The following is a 22,478-nucleotide window of genomic DNA, read 5'->3' on the forward strand; positions in this document are numbered from 1 at the left end:
CCCGCGTTGGGGGAGGAGGCAGGGCCTGGCTCGCCCGGGGCTCCGCGGCCGCAGAGGCGGGGGCGGGGGGCGAGGGGGCGCCTGCGGCCGGAGGGGCTCGGACCCCGGAGCACGGCTTTTGTCTGGCGGCCGTGTTGTCGCGCCTCCTGCCGGGAGGGTCCCCCGTGAGCACCTGTCGGAGCCGCGCGCTCGTCCTTCGGCGGTGCCGGCCCTCGTCGCTGTGCCCCTGGATCCCAGAGCGCACAGGGGATCCGGGCGCCGCCCTGCTCTCAGTTACTTCCCAGGACTCGGGGACTCGCGTGTCTCGACTGCTCACCCCGGTCCCCCGGCCGCGCCCCAAAGCGCCCGACTGCTCAGCTGTAGAGACGGGTTCCTAAGCCCTGAGTTGGGTCTCCAGTTTACAGGAGACCTGGAAGAGAGCTTTGGAGGACCTGTTCACCGACTTCCAATTGATTAGGTGCCGGGAGGTTTTATGTCGGGCCTCCCGTTTGAATTACCCTTTTGAAGGAAGGTGGGGCGGAGTAGGGAGAAAAGAGAAGGGTGGGCGCGGGCAAATGAGGGGAGAAGTCACGGAGCCGGTTGCCTTGTTTACATAAAACAAAGCAGCCAGCCTTCATCTGCAGTCCGGGCTCCCTCCGCATCGGTGGGGTGTGTGTGTGTGTGTGCTCGCGCGCGCGCGTGCGTGTGTGCGTGTGTGTGCGCGCGCCCCAAAGGCAAACACGTGGTATCTTAGGGTGTCGGAGGCTTTTTCTTCTTCAATAAAGGGTAGTATCAATCTATCAGACTCTGTTAGAAACAGCCCATGGCCGGAATTGCCAGCCCTGCCAGCAACGACTTGTGTTATCCTGGTTCTCAAGGACCGCTCCCCGGTGGGCTCTGTGATGACACGTCGCTTAGGAAGAGCTCAACAAACTGTCAAGACCTCCCAGGACAAGTCTAAGTCGCCCGTTGTCGGAAAAGAACCTTGGGAAAGTGTGTCAGTCCGGGTGTTCAGAGAAGCAGATGCTAAGACATGATTAAACGTGCAAAGATTTTTATCAGGGCAAACACCTGAGGGAGAGAAAACAGAGAAGCAGCCAAGTTAGCCTGGGAGAGCATCGGACCGTCCCAGGCTGCCCTGCAGTTCTAGGAGGAACCAGCAAGGCCACCGGGCTGTTCTGGAGCCAAAGTCAACATTCAGAAGTGTCCCCATGGTCTCTGAGTCAACCGTGGGAGCACGCCCTGGAGGTGTGGCCTCCGCACTCCTCAGCAAGGGCGTCTGGGGCCCTTGGTCACTGTGCTCCCTACAGTCGGAGGTCTCTGAGCCCCGTTCTGGTGGCCACCACAGAAAGATAAACACAGGTTAACGTAGAGAAACATAGGTTAACAGTCACTGTGTTTCAAGGAAGAGCTGATCGCGTTGGCTACCATCTTTGGGTTCATCAGACCCACAGTGAGCACTTCCGGAAGGCTCTGGCTAGGCGCTCCATGTGCGTTCCCTCATGTAATCCTCTCACCAGCTCTGTGGGCAAGTTGTAGTTTTCTTCCCATTCGATGGGGAGACCGAGGCTTAGAGAAGGCAAGTAGCTTGCTCAAGATCACGTAAGGAAGGGGCTCACGGGGTTTTCAGATCTCTGCGTGTTGTTGTCCCTCTTCTGAAACAGGGCTTGGGGTCTGTTTTGTAAGCCTGAGTTCTGACTGTGCCTCAGCTGACCTATTTACCCTATCCGTTTGGTTTGTTTCGTACTGTCCCCTGGCCTTTTGACCTACTTCCAATCAGTTTTGAAATCCAGGGAAATGTCAGAAGTCCAGAGTGGCCCCACATCAGGTCACCTGCGCTCTGGAGATCAGCAGTGTGAAAGGTGAGCTGAGGTCTATGTTCAGTGAGCGTATTTAAGTACATTCCACTCAGTATATTTAATGTATGAGTCTGTCAACCAAGGTGACTACCTAGGCTCTATTGTTTTAAGTAAGGTGACTGAGAGCCCAGATTTATTATACTACTGAATGCCCTTAGAATCTGGAGACAGCACGGCTGACCGAATTGCCATCTCTGTAACTGGCTGTGACTGTGGCCATTCACATGTTACCTGAATATATTTGGCTTATCTTGAAGCAAGTGAGTGTTTCTGGCACTTTCAGGTCCTGTCATATTTGATTTGCTCATTAATACAGTAGTTTGGCTCGTTAGGTGTGGTCCAGTGGGAGTTCCCGAAAAGCCAGAAATATTTAACAACCTGTCTTTCCCCGTCCATCGCATCACTGACGGTCTTGATATGCCTGGTGTGGAGTATGTTGAGAATGGAGAATCACTTAGTGCCTCAGGTTCGACTGCTGCGAAATCAGGCTGAAGCTCTCTGTCCTATTCACTCCACAAGATGGCTAAGCTCAAAGAAGGAATGCCTGGAGAGATACTAGGATATGTTATAAGCGCTCTTAAGATGTAAATTTTGGGTTTGGGATTATGTTTTGAAATATTACTCAATATTTTAATGTTCTCCCTTGAGGAGCCGGTCTAGCACTTGTGCTTAGAATCTCTGAGGAAAGACGGGAGCCTTCCTGGTTTGGGACTGTTGGCCTAGGTTAACATTTGGGAGATGCATGAAAAGTAAGGGCCAAGGGGCTGAGGAGACGGGGGCAGGAGTGAGAAGATGACATAACAGGTGTGGGGGGAATAACGATGTCACTGGCCTTGCAGCGAGGAGCCTGGAGCCTGCTTTTCTGGGAGGCAGCAGGAAGCCCAGGTAGCCTGAGTCTGTGAAAGCAGCCTGAAGTTGCTCTGCTCCCTTGGAAGATCCAGGGAGGTGGTGGGACCCCACAAGGAGGATGTGGCTGCTTGGAGGCTTCCAGCAGTCAGCGCTTAGATTGTTCACAAAGACTCCCAGCCCCAAGGAGCCATTGGCTGAAGGCTGGGTGTGAAGCTGACTCAGAGAATCCCCAAGGGGAGAGATGTCAAGGCCTGAGGCTTCCATCCCCCACCCCTTCCATGGTGGCTTGGTCTCCAAATGAATGGACCAATTGACTGAGATCACATTTTCCCCCTTCTGGAGGAACAAGGGCTCAAATTAGAAATTAAGCTGATACATGAAAAATAAAGCTGCATTTTTTGCACAGCTGAGTTCGTACGCTGCTTGTGTTTGCTTTAGCCTGTGGTATTCTGCGAACGCAACAATGCATGTTTCAGAAAAAGCTTTGGCTTGTTATGGGAACGAATGACAAGATGAATTCTGAGAAAAGTTTGCAAAGACATATGAACAAATCTTGACAAATGAAGGGAAGTGAGAAATGTGCTAAGCACAGGGTTTCAGCAGATAATCGTGATGCAACATGCCCTAGAGGCAACATCCCAGTAACCTTGTCTCAGGCCCTTGGTCATGCAGACTCCTAAGTGAGCACATTTTGACTTCCCCTTTGCGTGTGATTAATTGTAAGCATTAAGCATATAAAGCATTAACCATAAAAAACAAACTGTGGTTCCCTGAAAAGCTGTGGTTCTCCTATACAAGTATTATTGGTTTTTAGAATTTTGTTTCTTTAGGGAGTAAATCTGAGGAATCACCAACACAGGTTCTCAAATGCCAGATACTTACTTCAACATTTCTGAGCTGCTTAATTACCAGCCTTTAAAGCTCTAATCAATAAGGTGTTGAGATACTGAGGGCTTAAAACATATAACACAGAGAAAAATAGCTTCCTTTTCACTTAATATTTTCAAGGATGGAGCCTGGGAGTTGGGATGATGTATTAAAAGCTATTCTCAAACACAAATGCAGGGCTCTTTTTTTTGCATGTCTTGTTGTCTTAGATGGATTGTAGTTCATAAAGCATAGTTTTGCATAGCAAAATCTATCTCTGTTTTTCATTTTCAATATTTCTAATTTATTGATTTATTTGAAAAATATTTGTGCAGTGCCTACTATGTATCTAGCGTTGGGCTGGGCACTTAAGATGCATCAGTGAACGGAACTGACTGTAGAATAGCCAGATACATTGTTTCCCTGGTCTTCTGTTTTCTGGGGACTACCCCCCTCTCTTTATTTTCCCCTCACCCTTTTATATTTAAGTCTATATTATACTTATTACTCATTTGATGACCTGGCCCGGTTTTACAACCAAGACTACAGGATTCCCCTGTGGTCATGTCCCAGATGAAAGAAGGACTTGGAAGTATTGGCCAACTTGAAAAGTTAACAAAGTAATCATCGAATGAGTACCCACTGTATACAAGGTATGGTGTTCACTGCTAATGGTGTAAAAAAAATAATGGCCACGGGTCTCTGCCTTACCAAAAACTTTTAAACTATGTTAAGGTACCACAGTCAAATGAAAATACAAGGTAGGGGCTGCCTGGGTGGCTCAGTTGGTTAAGCATCTGACTCTTGTTGTCTGCTCGGGTCATGATCTTAGGGTGGTGAGATTGAGCCCTGGGTGGGGCTCCACGCTGGGCAAGGAGGATGCTTAAGATTCTCTCTGTCCCTCTCCCTCTTCCGCTCTCCTCACTCTCTCCTTAAAAGAGAGAGAGAGAGAAAGAAAGAAAGAAAGAAAGAGAAAGAGAAAGATAGAGAGAGAAAGAAAGAGAGAGAGAGAAAGAAGAAAGAAAGAAAGAAAGAAAGAAAGAAAGAAAGAAAGAAAGGAAGGAAGGAAGGAAGGAAGGAAGGAAGGAAGGAAGGAAGGAAGGAAAGAACATACAAGGCAGAACATACTAAAGGAAAAAAATAGCCCAGATCTTAAGTGCTATCTAAGTTCACAGGAAGGAAAGAGCAACTTGTCTTTGTCTTGAAGTCAAATGACAACAGCTGATTCTCCTGTTTCTCTTACTTCCTGGAAGTTCTATGTCCTCCTCCACCCTCTTGAATGATACTATCTTAGTCATGGAATCATAATACACTTCCAGTTTAAGATGAAAACACGAAGCTTCACTTCACTCATAATTTTCATTATGAGTCATCTTTTATGTTTTTGAGGATAAGCTTTAGTGTGAGAACTGCAGAGACAGGCATGAACCAGCAGGTGGAGGAATTTGTCATTTGAACTTGACATCTCAGGTTATCCAGTGTTTAGGCAAGGTGGTGATTGCAATTTTAATTACTGCTTTATTTCTCTTTCTTTGTTCCAGATATTTACACACCAAAACACCCTGAAAAAGATACCCATAATCCGAAGAAGATAAATCGAAATTGATTATTTTTATCACTCCAGCCAGAGCATAGATGGCACTTTCTCCCTTTCAGAATCTTATATGTAAAATATTGAAATCTAAAGAAATAATTTTTTTTAAAGATTTTATTTATTTATTTGACAGAGAGACAGCCAGCGAGAGAGGGAACACAAGCAGGGGGAGTGGGAGAGGAAGAAGCAGGCTCATAGCGGAAGAGCCTGACGTGGGGCTCGATCCCATAATGCTGGGATCACGCCTTGAGCTGAAGGCAGACGCTTAACCGCTGTGCCACCCAGGCGCCCCCTGAAGAAATAATTTATTCTGAGACAGAATATTGGAGAAGTCTTAAAATTAAAAAAAAACACGGGATCTTAACATTTTTTTTTAGATTTTATTTATTTATTTGTTTATTTATTTATTTGACAGAGAGGGAGAGAGGGAGAGGGACAAGCAGACTCCCCACTGAGCAGGGAGACTCACTCCCTGAACCCTGAGATCATGACCTGAGCTGAACGCAGACATTTAACTGACTGAGCCACCCAGGTGCCCCCGGGATCTTAACACTCTTATGCTAGGTTTAGAACACACTCAAAGTTGGGTGTGCCAGTGGGCTTCCCAGCCAACCATGAGTTTACAGGCTTAGAATAGCAGAGTAGCGGGGTCTCCACTGCTCACTCACAGATTTCCGAGCCCATCTGGGCATGTCTGAACTGGTGAAACAGGCCTGAGTGAAGCCAATGTGCCCAGGGGAGGTTGAAGTCATCTGGGAGGAAGTCAAGTCATGCCCATCGTGGGGTTTAGGTGTATTTGAGCATGTCTAGCTGTGGGTGGCTGGTGAGGTCTGAGGGGCTTCCTGGCTGACAAATCAGCCTGAGGCCAGAAAGAATCTGCCAATGAGCTTGAGCCTGGAGGAAGGCTTCGCTCTCGGAGGGGAGCGGCAGGTCTGACCTCGCATTGTGGCCACTTCACGATTGTGTTTTCTAGTCTAGCCACTTAGAACCATGTGCTTCGCGGGGACATCGAGGGCTGTCAGTAAAAACGGACTGAGTTTTCACACTAAGTTTTGCAAGAAAGTACTCAGATTCCAGGAGCTCTGTTTCCCCTTCCAACGCAAACAGGTGAGTCATTCTCCTGCGCCTCACCCTTGCACAGCTTGGAGGAGGGTCTGGAAGAGCTGCTCGCTCCAGGGCAGAGGGGTTGCCAGCACAATTGGGAGCAGGTGGAGACACCTTCTGGAGACTCCCAGAGATACAGGACTTGTTATGCAGGGGTTGGAGATTTCGTAGCAAGAACCAGTGACATTGTGTTGGAGTTAATGGGATGTCCTCTGACTCAGAGGCTTCTAAGAACTGAAGAAAGAGGCATTATGGATATACTATTAACCAGGTTCTCAGAATTATAAAGCACTTACTAAAAGAATCTTCAAAACCATGTCTCTGTTTTGATGTGTAAGCTCTTTTGCAAAACTCCATTTCTTGGGTAATATTTTTATAGCAGTAAAACATATGCTGGTGAATAAATCTGAGGTGCGTATCACAATGAATTTCATAAATGAATAACTCACGCAACCTCACCTAGATTGATCTGCAGAACATTATGAACAGCCTAGAAGCCTCTCTTGGGTTACTTCCATTCTCCCTCCCTAAGGGTAATCACCACGCCGATTTCCAATATGACAAATTACTCTTGCCTTTTTTAACCTTGAATAAATGCAATTATACAGAACATCTATATTCTGTCTGACTTGCTTTACTCAGTACTATGCCTGCAAGTTTCATTTGTGTTCTTGCCAAATCTCATGTTTTCATTGCTGTATAGTATTCTATTACATGAATGTAGCACAGTTGCATTTATCTGTTTTACTGTTGGTGGACATTTGGATTGTGTCCAAATTTTGATTATTATGAACAAGCCTGTCGTAAAGATATCAGTACATGTTTTTCCTGCATATATGCCCTCATTTCTGTCGAGAATGTTAAGGGCTGGATCTGATAGATAAGTTTTAATGGCATCTTTTTTCTTCCTGATATAGAAAATGTAGTTTGGCTACAGATGTACAGTTCTCTTGAACTAAAGGGATTGAAATAGTGACGGAAGTAATTTGACCAGAAGCCTAGGAAGAAAGCATTAGCATTACTTGGACTGGCTGGGTACTGGTACTTGTGAATCATTGTTTGTTATCATAAGTTATAATAAATGGCAACAATGTGACCTATATCATTGCTCACAGCAAATTTAGAGACAATTAGGATAGTTTTCTGCTGCTACCTAGAATATTTTAGGATCTCTCTTCCCGGAAGCTAATTTTTATATTAACCTAAGGAAAGTAATTAAATTTTTTTACAAATTATTTCTGTCCATCAGTGGAGATAGTTAAAAGATGGTTGCAGCATTCCCAGTTTGTGGGGTTTACCACTGGAAGCTGAGAAATATCAGTGGGTTTTCTAATTTTTAAAAATTTTTAGTTAATCTGTTGTACGTGTTAATCTTTGTGTTTCATGACTTTAAGCTATGAAGACTGAATGGAAGGGAATAACACTAAGTTTGGGTCCCAAGAGACAAAGAGGCTGTAGGCCTCCCCCAGAATCTCTGTGGCCAAAAATATTCCCGGGGTTAAAGTTACCAGAAGCTCTTGGTCCAACACTGCAAATTCTGCATCTAATCTCCTAGACTGTCACTTGGATTTGTTGAAAACTAACATTATTTCTACTTGCTTTCTAATTGTAAAACTAGTATGTGTTTATCCTAGAAAATTAGAATGGCATGTAAAAGTATATCAAATAAAATCTCATGTAATAGCATCATCCTTTGTTCACATTTTGGAATATTTTCTTTCAGTTTTTACATTACCCATTTTTTTACATAGCTCTTTTCTTCAATACATGTTTTTGAGAACTTCCTATGTACTGATGGCACAAATGAATAGAACCAGAGACCCTGAATTCTCTTAGGGTCTTTAAGACTTGAGCTTACCCAACAGAATCCAGAACAGCTCCACCATCAGAGATGGCAGGGGCTGGGAGCAGTGACCTCCCAGGAAAGAGATAACATAGTGGCTCTGAGACTGCTGTCCTTAGAAAGACTTGCTTGCAAGTTTGGCCCTTGTGCAGCACCTGCAAACTTAGAATTCAGGTTTTCTCACTATTCCCTAACTGATAAGGATGGTTTGCTGTACCAGGCCTAGACTGTGCAAATGATATGTTTATGCTGAACACCTGTTCTTCTGGGAGTCTGGGATTTTGACACATGGTAGGTCCCTACATGAGGAACCTCCAATAAAAGCCTTGGATACTATGGAAGCTCTAATGAGCTTCCCTGGTAGACAACACTTTGCATGTTTTTCCACATGTGGTTGTTGGAAAAATTAAGTACATCCTGTGACTGTACTCAGAGAGGTTTCTGGAAGCTGGTTCTAGGTTCAGCAGGACTTTGTCCCATGCAGTTTCTTTTTTTCTGATTTTGCTTTGTATTGTTTTGTTGCAGTAAACTGTATGTGTGAGAGTAACTATACCCCGTGACTTCTTCTAGCACATCACTGCACATAAAGTTAGTCTTGGGCACCCCCAGTATGGTGACCCACTGGGAAATTAAGTTACCAGACAAGTCATTACCTCTACTTTCATGGTGAGCCTTAGGATAAAGCTGAGAATACAACTCTTTGAGTGAGTTTCCTCAAATGCGATGCTCTGAGAGTAGAGACTTAGGGAAGATAAATGGTTTAATGTCCTGGGTAACTTACAGCCACAGGAGAGTGGGGGAGACTGAAACTGAGGGATATGCATCTGTTCAATCCACACCCTCCTCTGCCCTGACCAGTCCTATTGCTGGAGAAAGTCTCACTGGGTTGAAAAAGAAAATCTTAGCTACCAATAGAGTTCAATATACCCTCAACACAAATATAGCCAAACATTTAAGGCAGACCAAAAGCATATAGGCATGGATTCAACAGACAGAACTGACCCACAGAAGAGAAAGAGTTAATACAGGAAACAGAGGAAATCTTAAAAATAAGGACAAATATGTAATAAAATTGAGAAATTTTTATTGATAGAGTTCTTCTTACCGAGAGCATGGTACGTGTTAGAAAAAATGTGTTGCTTGGGTGCTGGCTTATTCTCAATCAATCCCGGGCATTTTGGTTTACTCTCTAATCCCCAAATCACTTGGTCTCAAGCACTGAGACACTTCTCACTTAAAACTGGGACTGGTTTATATGAGTTACTTAGCATCTTTAAAGACTTGGCAGAGAGGGTGGTAATAGAAGAGAATTATGTCACAACACAGGAAATATCTTGAAATCGATGATCAGATATCACTGTGCCCAAAGACCATCAGACACACTGTCAGAGGGCGTTCCTTTCTGGCTGTTTCTTTCCTTGGGTCCTATTATGCTTCCATGTTCTTAGAGACCACCCTTTTAGATCAGAGTGGCTTTTCCCATCTCCTCTTTCCCTTGAGACTCCCAAATGCAATCTCTGGGCTGCCAGGAGGAAAAAGAAGTCTCTTAAAATGAAATAAACTAGCAAACTCAAATCTATCTGTGCAGAGATGAAACACTCACATTACCGCACTGAACAACTTAGCTCCACATTCTCCCAGTCATCCATCCTTGCAGGGCTGGGCTGGGGGTTCCTTTCACATGATCAGAGTTCCCCTTAAAGCGTTTTAATAAAAAAGGGGGGGGAAGCAGTTTTCCCCCAGAGCCGGTGTCTACGGTGCTCTCCACAGCGCAATAGCTGCAGCTTAAAACATTCCAGTCCTAACACACCCTCCCTTTAGTTCTGCTTCACTGAGAAAGGTAATTTTTGTCATCAAGAATATTAGCACAACATCCTGAGCGTGCCTGGCCTCTGAAGATCCTCCTGCCTCAGGCTCCATGAGCCAGCATCACCCCCATGGCAGGGTACCCCGTCTGCCTCCAGCTGCATGTGTTCTGACAGGTACGGTCCTGAGTGGATACAGAAAGAGAAGGTACCCCCTTGGCAGCACCAGGACATAGCTCCCCGGGTATTATTTTGTGCAGAACCTGGATTTCTGAGCTGGGTGCTGATAGTGGGGTGACTCACTCTCTTTCTCTGTCCTTCCCAGGTATTCATGTGGCTCTGTCCCAGAGGATGGAGTCTGTTTATTTCAATAAGTTCTCTTTGTATCTTGGCCACAGTGATGGCCCACAGTCCAGCCCCCTTTGTGCTGACAGGGGGCTAGATGCTTTTTAAGTCCTGTTGAATGGTTGACAGGATTTCTAATGCTGTTGAAACTTTGATATTTTAAGCAGCTTATATGAATATCTTTGTGGGAAATTGTAAGAAGCTGTATTGGAGATTATCACCTGATACAGCACCAACCTGGACACTGAAGGCTGGGGGATTTGATTAAGGAGGCAAGTGGAAGAGAGGTTGAGCAGAGTATGGCCCCCAAGGCAGGGATGGGGTAAGTTACAGCTGTTGGAAGCTTTCTGTGCTTTGGGTACTGTATTCCTGGTAAGGAGGGATGAAGGGAAAGAAAAGTGAGAGGTTACCAAAGAGATACCTTGTTTACTTCAGAATTTTGCCTGGGGCTGGCTTTGGTCTAAATCCTCCCCGATGCTAGATGGGAAATAGAGCCTAAAGAAGAAATCCTTTTTACACTAGTTCAGTGATCCTCTGAGAGGGCCAAAGCCAAGGGCCAGGGTTCAGGGAGACAGATCACTCTCAAAATTTCTCCAAGTCCTTTAAAAGAATTAAAATTTATTTGGTGGTGAGAACATTTAACATGAGATCTATTCTCTTGGCAAATTTTTACGTGTACAACACAATATCGTTAACTGTTAAGTACAATGTTATATAGCAGATCTCTAGAACTCGTTCAAGTCGCTTCACTGACACTTTATGCCCATTGGTTAGCAGTTTCCTATTCCCCCCTCTGCCCCCGCCGCCTCCGGCAACCACCATGCTACTCCTTGACTGTATGTATCTTAGCACGCCCGTGTTCAACGCAGCATTATCCATAATAGCCAAGATATGGAAACTGCCGAAATGTCCATCTACAGATGAGTGGATAAAGACAATATGATATACACATACAATGGAATATTCTGCATCCTTAAAAAAGAACTGACTTTTGTCTCATGAGACAACATGGATGAACCTTGGGGATATTATGCTGAATGAAATATGCCACTCTCTAAGGAGCGAACACCACGTGGTTCCACTTATAAGAGGCATCTAAAACAGTCAACGATGTGGAAAGAAAGCATTTTAATCTATTCCAGGAAAAGAAGACTTATGTCCCTCTGATCCCATACCAGTGTCTGATTACAGCCGACAACACCTTCACGCCGTGCGTGCCACTCACGTGACCAGAGGGAGCTGAGAAGCTTGGCTAACGTCAAGTGTACCCAGGTAGCTGTGGCTGGTTTGTTCACGTGTACAAGGAACAGCGTGTAGGCAATGGTGGTTTCCTAGTGCAATAATGCTAAAAAAAGACCTCAAAGAATTTATTCACATAAAGTATTTTTCTAACAAAACTTACAACTTGAAAACTCTTTAAATCCATTTTTGAGGACCTAGAAAACACATGTAATTTTAAAATTGGAGTTGTAATTTGTTATTTGTCATCTGAGGGAAACAACTTTGCGTGCAGGGGAGGAAGCTGAGCCTCCCCTGGAGGGACGTGTGGATTAGCGCTTCTTTCCTGCTTGGAAAATCGAGCAGAATGGTGAGGAGTGAAGGCCCCAGACCCGCCAGGTGGGGTTTCCAATCCCAGCTCTATCACTCACCAGCTGTGTGACCGTGGGCAAATTACACAAACTTTTTTTGCTTTAGTTTCCTCATTTTTTAAAAAAGATTTTATGTATTTATTTGATAGAGATAGAGACAGCCAGCGAGAGAGGGAACACAAGCAGGCGGAGGGGGAGAGGAAGAAGCAGGCTCATAGCGGAGGAGCCTGACGTGGGGCTCGATCCCATAATGCCGGGATCACGCCCTGAGCCGAAGGCAGACGCTTAACCGCTGTGCCACCCAGGCGCCCCTAGTTTCTCCATTTTCAGATTGGAGGACAACAATAATGGCAACCTCAGAGGGCTCTTGCATAGATTGAGTTAATAAATGGGAAGTGCCGGGACGCTTGGGTGGCTCAGTCAGTTAAGCATCTCCCTTCAGCTCAGGTCATGATCCCAGGGTCTTGGGATGGAGCCCCGCATGGGGCCCCCTGCTCAGCGGAGAGTTTGCTTCTCCCTCTGCTGTTCTGCCTGCCTCTCCCCCTGCTCATGCTCTATCTGACAAATAAATAAATAAATAAAATCTTGAAAAACAATAAATGGGAAGTGTTTAGTGCTTGGTACGTTGTGAGCACAGGAACAATTACTATTATTACTTGCCCTAAGAAACATCAGTGTGAACAATACTCAAGGAATGAAAATCTTGCAAAGTTATTCAAGGCCAAAACCCTTTGCAAACTTTTCCCCCTTCCCCATCCACATTGTAAATGTAATAGCGATGTGTATTTAATTATATACTGACTGTTTTGCATCGCCAGGATCAAGAAAAGTTTAACCAAGGGGAACCCAGGTGAGGTGCCATATTGGGCATGTCACGTACTTTTTTACTTAATCCTTACAACCATCCTACCATGTAGGTACTATGATCTCTAGTCTATGACAAAAGAAGGCTTATTGAGTTAATTACCTTGTCTAAGCTCATATCTAATGAAGTGGTTGATGAGGGCGGGGAACCTGGTTTTTGTAACTCAAGAGTCCATGTTGAGACAGATTCTCAGATCAGCGAGACCTGAAGAATGATTAAAAAAAATTTTTTTTTTCAAATTGAGTGAATGTTTTTATCAACTTGAAAAGTAAACAGCATATAAATCAATATGGGACAAGGGCTACCCTGTTATAGAATAGCAGTAAGTTCTAAATGAGCCTTCAGAACAACAATCGACAAAAATGCAAACTAAACAACAACGATCGCATAATCCAATTTCAAAACTAGGTACAAACTCAAACATTTTGTTTTTATTCTTTTTACATTTTATCTAAATTCTAGCTATTTAACGCACAGTGTAATGTTGGTTTCAGGAGTAGAATTTAGTGACTCATCACTTCCATGTAACACCCAGTGCTCATCCCAAGTGCCCTCCTTAACACCCTCACCTGTTCGGCCACCCCCCCATCCACCTCCCCTCCAGCAACCCTCAGTTTGTTCTCTATAGTTAAGAGTCTCTTGGGACACCTGGGTGACTCAGTTGGTTAAGCATCCAGCTCTTAATGTCGGCTCAGGTCATGATCTCAGGGTCCTGGGCTTGAGCCCTGAGTCGGGCTCCCTGCTCAGCAGGGATTCTGCTTGAGATTCTCTCTCCCTTTCCCTTTGCCCCTTGCACACGTGCTCTCCTTCTAAAACGATAAATAAATCTTTAAAAAAGAGTCTCTTATGGTTTGTTTCCCTCTCTTTTTTCCCCCTTCCCATATGTTCATCTGTTTTGTTTCTTAAATTCCACATATGAATGAAATCATATAGCATTTGTCTTTCTCTGACTGATTTATTTTGCTTAGCATAATACACTCTAGCTCCATCCATGTCATTGTGAATGGCAAGATTTCATTCTTTTTGATGACTGAGTAATATTCTATCATATATAAATATGCCCCATTTTCTTTATCCATTCATCAGTCAGTGCAAATTTGGGCTCTTTCCTTATTTTGGCTCTTGTCAAGAATGCTGCTATAAACATTGGGGTGTACGTACCCCTTTGAATCTGTATTGTTGTATCCTACACTTTGTATCCTTTGCCAATAGTGCAATTGCTGGGTCATAGGGTAGCTCTATTTTTCACTTTTTGAGGAAAATCCATAGTTTCCTCAAAGTGGCTGCACCAGCTGGCATTCCCACCAACAGTGTAAGAGGGTTCCCCTTTCCCTGCATCCTCGCCAACATCTGTTGCTTCCTGTGTTATTAATTTTAGCCATTCTGACAGGTGTGTGGTGGTATCTCATTGTGGTTTTGATTTGTTATTTCCTTGATGATGAGCGATGTTGAGCATCTTTTCATGTGTCTGTCAACAATCTCTATGTCTTCTTCAGAAAAATATCTATTCATGTCTTCTGCTCATTTCTTAACTGGATTATTTGTTTTTTGGGTGTTGAGTTTAATAAGTTCTTTATAAATTTTGGATACTAATGCTTTATCAGATATGTCATTTGTAAATATCTTCTCCCATTCTGAAGGCTGCCTTTTAGTTTTGTTGATGGTTTCTTTCACTGTGCAGAAGCTTTTTATCTTGATGAAGTCCCACTAGTTCATTTCTGTGTTTCTTTCCCTTGCCACTGGAGACATATCTAGTAGGAAGTTGCTACGGCTGATGTCAAAGAGGTTAGTGCCTGTGCTCTCCTCTATGATTTTGATGGTTTCCTGTCTCACATTTAGGTCTTTTATCCATTTTGAATCTATTTTTGTGTATGGTGTAAGGAAATGGTCCAGCTTCATTCTTCTGTATGTGGCTGTCCAATTTTCCCAACACCATTTGTTGAAGAGACTGGTTTTTTGATATTGGATATTCTTTCTTGTTTTGTCAAAGATTAGTTGACCATAGAGTGAAGGTCCATTTCTGGGCTCTTATTCTGTTCCATTGATCTATGTGTCTGTTTTTGTGCCTGTACCATGCTGTTCTGATGATTACAGCTTTGTAGTACAACATAAGTTCAGAATTGTGATGCCTCCAGCTTTGCTTTTCTTTTTCAGGATTGCTTTGGTTATTCAGGGTCTTCTGTGGTTCCATACAAATTTTAGGATTGTTTGTACTAGTTCTGTGAAAAATGCTGGTGGTATTTTGATAGGGATTGGACTAAATATATAGATTGCTCTAAGTAGTATAGATATTTTAGCAATGTTTGCTCTTCCAACCCATGAGCATGGAACATTTTTCCATTTCTTTGTGTCCTCTTCAATTTCTTTCATAAGCTTTGTATAGTTTTCAGAGTAGACATCTTCTACCTGTTTGGTTAGGCTTATTCGTAGATATCTTATGGGTTTTGGTGCACTTACAAATGGGATCGATTTCTTGATTTCTTTTTCTGTTGCTTCATTATTGGTGTATGGAAATACAATAGATTTCTGTACATTGATTTTATATCATAGGACTTTGTTGAATTCATGTATTAGTTCTAGCAATTCTGAATAATAGTTTTTGATACAAGTCTTTCAGGTTTTCTATATAGAGTATCATGTCATCTGCAAATAGTGAAAGTTTGACTTCTTCCTTGCCAATTTGGATGCCCTTTTATTCTTTTTGTAGTCTGGTTGCTGAAGCTAAGACTTCTAGTACTATGTTAAATAGTAATGGTGAGAGTGGACATGCCTGTCTTGTTCCTGACCATATAGAAAAATCTCTCAATTTTTCCCCATTGAAGATATTAACTGTGGGTCTTTCATATACAGCTTTTATGACATTGAAAGCTCAAACATCTTAAATTGAAAAGACATTAAGCAACAAAATAAGACATCCCAAACACCAAAGGAAAAAACTGAAGGTAAATGGCAACCTGACAGCACAAATGCCTCCAGAAAGCGATGTTATTATTAATAATCTCCAGGAGAGAAACTTTCAAGACTTCATGGTTCAGATTCCAAAAGTTTTTGGGTAAAGTGACCCAAGACTGATTCTCGAGTGTAGTGTAATTCTGATTCAGATATCTGGGCATGCCCTTTAAATGACATCATGAGATGAGTAAACAGAAAATTTCGTCTCCTTCCTGCCTTTCAACATACCAAGAGCAAACCATATTCATGGACATAGGACTCTTTCTAGTAATGCGGAAGGCAAAGCAACTGACCGGTATATAAGGAGGTGTGTACTTCTATTTCCTTTACATATGTTTTGGCTCAAGTCAAAAAGTCTACAATTAATGAAATAAAGGATTCCTCATGTTACATGCTGGAGGCCATTTACTATGAATAGTGAATCTACAAATATGACTTTCAAAGCTTAGAGTTATCTGTTAGCAATGCACATTATCAAGAGGCTTTATAAAATATTTAAAATGCTAACCGCAACTTAGACATGAATGATTGTGTTAAGTCCAGAATATTGATAAAAATCAACCAGCATGTCACTCACTTCAGTTCCAGTTTTATTTTATATTTTTAGAGAGAGAGAGAGAGAGAGCACGGGCAGAGGGAGGGGCAATGGAAGAGGGCGAGAGAATCCTAGGCAGGCTCCATGCTCAGTGTGTAGCCTGACTTGGGGCCCGAGCTCACAACCGTGAGGTCATGACCTGAGCCGATATCAAGAGTTGGATGCTTAACCCAGGTGCCCCCAGGTGCCCCCAACTCTCATGTTAAATAGGCACTGTGAAATGCTGCTGGACAGTACTGAGGAGTGTATACTGAAATTAATGTTCTTTAACAGGTTCCTGCACTACATTAATTCCCTTTAGTTAAGAAGCACACGCAATAGTCAGAAATATATTTATCAGTCTATAAAAGGAGTTAGTGTTTAGAAATGACAATGAAGTACTTGTATCTTCATTTTTCAAAACTTCACAAAGGTGCAAACAATGTACGTCTTTTCAGATTCACATGGGCAGGTCAGCACTATTATGTCTGGTCTTCCTAAATCAGCCAGCTGTCTCCCATAGTGCTTTCTGCAAATCTGACAGAGTAGCAGCTCTCTCGATTTCTATCACTGCACACAGGTCGGTGTGCCTTCCAAGTCAACCTGTATGTAATTGAGCCGCCTGTGTTCTCAAGTTGGGCGTCTATATCAAAGTTAAAGACTGTCAGTGTACAGTCCCAATGCCTTGAATATTCTATTCTGTGAGCACTTGCTGGCACTGTTACATTCTCTGTATTTACATAGTTATGCACTGCATCTAGATTATTATGGTGGCCAATTAGAGATGGACTCTTTGGTCCTAAATTGTCATCCTCATCCCTACTTAGCTTGTGGGTTTCCCAAACGGGAGGCAAAGGTGGTGAATTTTCATAGTTTAATAACGCAGTTCTCTGTGTTGATTGTTGATATCCTGGGTGTCTGAGGTGCTGCTGGATGTCAGATGAACTCTCCTGACCCCTGAGGCTGTAGGGATAGATACTGTCATACACCAGTTGGTTAACAGAGGGCACATCTCTTCGCTCATCACTGTCACATCCAGTGTCCCCTTCTGTGCTATTGGCACTTACTCTGGCTTGGTCTCTTCCAAGTTGCTCCAGTTTCTCTTTGTCCATTAACTGCTTTTGAACAAAGATTGGTCCAAAGCAAATTTGCTCCTTCGGTTCAAGAAGAATCTGAGGGTCTCTGTCCTCGATACAACTTGGTTCTTCTTTGGCTGTGCTGCTTTCAGCATTAGAGATCCTCACCTCCGGGGGTGCCTGGGTGGCTCAGTCATTAAGCATCTGCCTTTGGCTCAGGTCATGATCTCAGGGTCCTGGGATCAAGCCCCCCATCAGGCTCCTTGCTCAGTGGGGAGTCTGCTTCTCCATCACTCTCTGTCGCTCTCCCTGTTCATTCTCTCTTCCACTCTTTCTCTCGAATAAATAAACAAATAAAATCTTAAAAAAAAAAAAAAGAAAAGACACCCTTACCTTCAATGGGACACACACACTTGTGCGGTTTTCTGCTGTCTGAACTCTGTAGTGTCCAGAGAGGTATGTATTTGCTCCTCAGGTCTTTAAAAAATCTTTCATCAGCTATGTAGATCTTTATACCATGAGAAAAAAATTCCCAGTTCAGTTTTGAATACCTTAGAGGCAGTGATATTTGTGTTCATTTCTTGGGAAAGATGTGTTAGGTAAAATTTGCTCTGGCCCCGGTTTCAACTGAGTTGGGGAAGCTCTGGTGTTTTTCGAGCTACATCAGTTGTGAGCATCTAGTATTTCTGAGACATAACGTCAATACTGAAGAGAATTTCCCCCTTCACTGTGTATTCTCTGCAGAGATTGAAATTGAGCCTCCTGGCTTCCTGCTATTTCCAAAATATTTTCCAAAATATTCACTTTTGTAAAAAAGAACACATCCCAGTAATGGAAGGCACAGACTTTAACAGCCTTCATTCCCTCAAATCACTGCATCATTACAACTGTCACTTTCCTTTCTCATTTACTGTCAGCGCCCATCCCCACTTTTCTGGAAACAGCACTGGGATTGGATGCAGTGGTTTGGGTTCTAAGTCATGATGTCCTGCCATCTATCAGCTAAGAGTCAGACACAGGACCCAAACAAAATCACACTGTCCTTCTGGAATCAAAATGGGAAAGAGCGGGAGCGGGACCATTTGAGCAGGCTTTCTGGGGCCCAGAGAAGGCCAACTGCTCATCAGTTCCTGCTCCTTGATGGCCAGAGCTGCTCTGGTTCCCAGCTTTCTGAGCTACCATTCTAATACCTTCTGTCTGTGCCTTTAGGTCAGACATGGCTCTGCTGCGCAAACGCCGCCTTCGCAGGCAATCGCCGACACTCCAAAACTTGGTCTCATGAGCCCGTTCAATTACTGGTATTAGTGTTTAAAATTATCTCGAGTTTCATTTATTTACTTATTATTTGCATTTCCAGATTAGAGTATCAGGTCTAAGAAGGTGGAGACCTTGTCTATTTTGTTCACTGGTATCTCTAGTGTTTAACAGTATTTAGCACTTTTGAGCGAGGGAGTGTGTTGTACGTGGCACGCCCCGTGTAGAGCGATCACGGTGTCCTATAGCCACGTGGTTAATGAAGAGTGTGGGCTCTGGATTTAGTCTGGATTCAAATCTTCACTCTAACACTTGCCTGCTGTGCAAACTTAGGCAAGTTACTCAAGCTCTTTGTGCTTCAATTTTCTCATTTCTAAGATGCTAATAATAAAAATGCATAAGTAAGATGAAGATTAAGTAAGCCTTTTGTACATTGCATGGACAACAATGAGGTTCAATATATCATTACCAATATTATTAGAATATTTCTCAGTTCTAAGAAAATTTGTCAAAGATTGTAAAATGAGCCTCTAACTTCACATTAGCTCTCGTGGAAAAAACCAAAACCAAATACAACATTACATGCACACAACTCTAAAAAACCCGATTTACAACCTTGTACATCTTTCTTTACAAATACATTCTGTTTCCTTTTTTCGGAATGAATCACACCCGGGGTCGAAAATGCCTATGGAGTACGCCGGGCCATTGGCTGTTTTATGTAATGTATTGGTAACCCTGCCAATGATCTGGACCTTGTTAGCATCTTTGTGATGCCGCAGAATCATTTAAACACATCTCAAAGAATATTGTGGGTTATGTGGGGTTTTGTTAGTTTGTTTGCATTTCCCGTTTGGCTACATTGTCTTGTTGCTGCTAAATGAATTATAAGTAACTATAAGTAAAGAGCTTTTCTGGGAAGCAGCTGGAAGCTTTTGACAGATTTGGACAACTGAATAATAGTTTTTGATACATCATTTGGTCCCAACAATTGAAAATCTTATAATCTGTTCTCAAAATTTTGGCAATTTTTACTGCTTTCAATCACGCATACAGCATATGGTTATTAATTTTGAACATAAACCAAATATTTTTCTATGTTGCATTCTAGTGTAATCTTTTAAAAGACCTTTTAACTGATCACTGTGATGTGAATTTAAGTTCACCAGCTGCTTGTATACCTGAAACTAATATAACACTATGTTAGCTGTACTGGAATTGAAATTTAAAAATAATAAAAATAAATAAATTTACCACCTACCAACACAAATAACTTCCCAGAAGTAACAGGCCTATGAACTGATCCACCCCCACCCACATCTTATTAATTTCTCAAATGCACTGGCAGTGCAAACTGTGAATATATGCCATCCACACATTCTCTTTCTCTGCCTCCTCAAGCCCAGCTGCACATTACAATCATCTGGGCAACTTAAAAAAACCCCATGTTCTCAGGCCGAATCCCAAGCCAATTAACTGAGTAGCTTGGTCTCACTATTTCTAAGGCTGTTCAGATGATTTCATGGCAGTGGAGGCTGAGAAGCACCTGCCGTACCAGCCGCTGGTGAGTTTCTTTTGATGCAGGTGAGATGTGTCTTCATTGCAGAGATGTTAAGGTTTGAAAACACACACACACAGAGCAAAAAACCTTTGCATCGGAGAAAGAAGAAAATAAGGTATTATTTTGTTATTATTAACCCCACCCCAGGAAGCTTCAGACCACGAAAAATATCATATTGGGTCAGACCCATTTTGTGGAATAATGGATGGTCCTTTGTTGTCCTTAAGAGCACCTTTGATAGTTCCTACTAGGAAGGTGTCCCAGTGATTGTGTTTCCTGTAGTTACTGCCAAAGACCTGACAAAAGGCTTAAGGATGAAGCTTGACACGTGAGACCTCTGAAGAAAAGAAAGCACGTGGGGAATGCATCTGATGCCCCTTGTCCATGAGCCTGCACCTGTAGCCTGTTCTCTCTTGTCTCCTTGGAGCTCCTGATCTGGCATCCCAAATGCTCCAGCACTGGCCTTTGGGGCTTCATCTGATCCAGTGGGATCTTCTCTATCCATTCCCAAGGCATAGAGAACAGATTTCAGATTCTCTTAACATCGATTGAGGAAGAGTCCCTTCAACTTGGATGATAGACAAGCAGCTTACATGCAGTATGTGTATTGCAGGTGGTAACTGCCCTGCGTTTCAATACCTGATCTTGGTTGAAATCTTGAAGATATTGAATTTAATAGTGGCATGGAGTTTTGGCTGACCCTCGCAAGTTTCTAAGGTTGATTTCTTTCTGATAGCTATGTGTGATTTTTTTCCTGCAGGTCTATCAGGTCTGAGCAAGCCCATCACTATACCTAGATATTAAAGTTTGCATATTTGCAAAACCTATTTTATTGCCAACCATGAAACCAACCTCACAAGAAGCTGCAATTAACCTTCACCTGCTCATCATTTTCAGCCTGCCAACCGATAAGACTGGAGACTTATTTCTTCACATCTGACAGCCACACTGCCCACCAGGCAGTTAGGAAAATATATATTGAGTGGAGCGTTCTTTTCACAGGTCCTACGTGGAAATCAGCATTAAAGAAGGAAGCATTAGGACCCTCATTTACCAGAGACAACTTGCTCATTATAAACTCATTAACTACTAGTTTGAAAATACAGTCCAGAAACAGAGTGCAGAGTAGTTCATTTTTAATACCTTAATCTTTCCTTAAAAGTCATTTTGTAAATGATGGCATAAGAACAAATCAATACAGCCAGTAAATCCACAGTACTAGAAGTAGGTTTACACAGGATAAAGATGGGCCCAGTTAGTTAAAGAAGGAAACAGATGGCATGACATATAGGCAGAGATAACAAAGGAGGGAACTAAATGTAAAACATAAGTTGGAGAGGAGTTTTAGAAAACTGATAAGCCCATTGCATAAAGTAATTTATAGTGATTTAAGCCTCCTTGAGAAAGATCAGATGAATATTTGTAATCTCTTCTGGTTTATTAAAGTTTTAAATATTTTATGTTACCACCTTAGTATCTGCAACATGGAGATAGTTAAGAATATAGTTTTGCTTTCCAAATAGCTAACCAGTTTTCAAATATTTTTCAACATTTTTGAATAATTTTCGTTTCCTCTTTTGTGATTCTCTGTTCAATATCTATTGAAATCTCTATTTCTGAGTTGTGGTTGATTTAGTAATAGTATGCCATTTTGATTATTGTGGCTTTGAAATAGATTTTAATGTGTCCTACGAATACAGTTACTGATTTTGCTCAGAATGTCCTTGCCTACAATCTTCCCTTAACAAAAGAATTTCACATTTTGTCAAATTCCACTAATAGGCATTGTCTCCTGAGAAGATGATTATATGAATCATTATTGACCCTCAGTTGGGATCTTGGTAATAAAAAAGGGAGGGGATGGAATGGAGGCATCATGAACAGACTGCACACAAATGAATAATGCCTAAGACTTCATAGCCCTCATCATGGGCCAGGTTCTGTTCAGAGTGCTTTACACATATTATTTGATCTAACCCTCAAATCCATTCTATTGTTACATCTACTTTAGAGCGTGGAAAATGTGGGTGCTCCAGGGCACACAGCTGGCACAACCTGGAGCCAGGACCAGAATTCAGACAGTCACTGCCAGATGCTGCTCTCAGGCACTACACTTTAGTCCTCTCAGGGTTGTCTGATAAAGCAGAGTATAGAGGTTACTTAATAATTAATACTCACATTTAATGTGCCTTTCATCTCTATTGCACAAAGCACTTTTACATGCATGATCTCGGTTATGCCCCTTTCTTTATGCAGAACATATAGAAATGCACAGTTGAACATGCTGTCCTTGCTAGAGAACTTTAGCCAGGGTGGAAAACCGCTGGTTTATACCTTCATGAAGTTTCTCCAATCACGGTGG

The 22,478-nt window shown here is 42.7% G+C and overlaps 1 pseudogene; it reads right to left on the bottom strand.

The window, feature by feature from the left end:
• Positions 1-15,998: 15,998 nt before the first annotated feature.
• Positions 15,999-20,621, bottom strand: LOC105238825 (annotated as a pseudogene).
• Positions 20,622-22,478: the final 1,857 nt, after the last annotated feature.

This window comes from Ailuropoda melanoleuca, chromosome 20 (genome assembly GCF_002007445.2).
Source record: "Ailuropoda melanoleuca isolate Jingjing chromosome 20, ASM200744v2, whole genome shotgun sequence".
In the NCBI taxonomy this organism is placed as follows: Eukaryota; Metazoa; Chordata; class Mammalia; order Carnivora; family Ursidae; genus Ailuropoda; species Ailuropoda melanoleuca.